Source organism: Penaeus monodon, chromosome 29 (assembly GCF_015228065.2).
Source record: "Penaeus monodon isolate SGIC_2016 chromosome 29, NSTDA_Pmon_1, whole genome shotgun sequence".
In the NCBI taxonomy this organism is placed as follows: domain Eukaryota; kingdom Metazoa; phylum Arthropoda; class Malacostraca; order Decapoda; family Penaeidae; genus Penaeus; species Penaeus monodon.
The window spans coordinates 33,028,888-33,031,024 of record NC_051414.1 but is presented as its reverse complement, the minus strand read 5'-3'; positions in this window follow the sequence as shown (position 1 = coordinate 33,031,024).

The window sequence follows — 2,137 nt, the reverse complement described above, 5'->3', positions numbered from 1 at the left end:
CATAATGGCGTAATTTTGTATATTTATGTCTTCCCAAAATTGCAGCATCTTTGTTCAAATGTTGCTGCTGCCGCTTTAATTGTTTCTCTTCGTATGTCTTTCCATGTCACAGTTGTTTCAAAAAATATATTTCCAAATATCTACAAATCAAGATATAGAATATTTTTACATGGGACTCAAAAAGATGAGAAAGTTTGTGATAAAGTCAAGCAAGGAGGGGGTATGTAATAAACACAGAACCAGAAGCTGGGAAAACATCTAAGCATGTGGTAGATGGACGAAATATTATCTGATTGATCAGAACATAGACTTTTGACGTGAAAAGATGTCATCATTCGTCTGTGAATATTGTTACAACAAGATGTCATATCAGCCATCACAGTGTCGTTAATGGCAGCTTATGAAGGTCCTGCTATAATTCTTTATTATTATTTATTTTTGAATATATATTTGCTTTATAATTAAAGATGAAACTCTATATCACATTACTTATTCCACTAAATTTATCATATAAGTTTGTTGTAGAAAATATCTACATAAAAAATATATCTGTATTTCAAAACAAAAGAGTGAGTTTGGTTAATAATAATAATGACAGAATCATGTACAAATCTGTGTAATTGAAGTTCTGACTTCTTGAAAGTTCAAATTTGGTCACAAGTAGAACAATGGCGTTTACAATATATTGAATTATTTTGCTATTTATGCAGTGTTTTTGTTTGTTTGATGTTCTAGTCATAGCGTCCAAGAGATGCTGACTGGCATGTGGTTTTACATCCATGTTGTTATAAATTAGTAAATACCTTGATTGTTCGTTTGGTATATACCCCAATCACAGTATGTTAAGCACAATTTCAACAATCCTATTTCATTGTAGTTTTTTAAGCATGATACAATCTGGATGAGAACAATTGGTTAATTTAAGATAATACCATGGTCTTTGGGTTTTAGTTATGATATAAAGATAAAATAATAATCTAAGGATATGAAACTATACATAGGAATAATGTTTAAACTAAAGTTGAATCCATCATTACAAGACAATATTTTTTCTCTCAATGTGGAAAAAGGCTTAAAATCATATATTTGTGAATACAGATGAGGTAATAAATAATAATTTTTCTCACTATAATATTTTCAGAATGATACTCCTTTTAAATATTAAAGATAGGCTTCTTTTTCACCTTGTGCTGATGTTACTTAATAAGATAATTTTATACACCCGGCACCAAAAAATATACCATTCATTGCATTATAGTCCCTATCTAAAAACCATGACCAACATTCAAAGTAAACGGAGAACAACATAAAGAGATTCTACAAACTATAAACTAGTAATCACACAGATGTGCATCAACATTCGCACATACTGTATTAATATCTTACCAATTGAGTAATGCCTAAAGCACAAATGTGTAGTAGCATCTATAAAACAAACAGCACGGAAGGACAGGAAGCGCGATCTGCTTTGAATTTTAGTGATAAAGACTGCCCAGCCGACAGGAATCAGCAGATCCTCGCTGCACTGATGTTTGCAACCGCACGTCTACCAAGGTTGGGGCGATACCCAAACTGTCAGCTTCTCCTCAATATAGGAGAATACTGGCACTTTCCATTGTCCAGAGGAATCATTTGTACCAGCTGGAACCTGTGATTGGGTGTAATAACAATGGTGAAAAAATGCAGTCTAAACATAGTTCAGGAAAGAGAACATATCATCACCAAGAAAAAAAAGCTTTGGTAGTCTACAACCAAAAACAAATAACAATATTATGTCTATTACATAATTAAACTGGACCAGAATCTAATATCTTAAAGTGGTTTAAACACAATATAAATAAAAATACTACAGCAATGAGCAAATCAATGTATACTCAATCATATAAACTGACAAAAATCTGGAACTGGAGGATTGTAGAAGGTCGTAAATGTCGACTTGACCCTTGGAACTTCCTGTGAACAGCAGGAACCATTCCAGATTCGAGCATAGACACTAATGTTTCGACATCTGGTATGTAGGGTGTAAGTCCAGTCGAACAGACATTGTCTGAACACGCAATACACTCAAAGCAATCTTAGAGAAATATAAAGAAAAACAATAATACTATGAAAAGAATGGTATCACAAATCTGTCTAA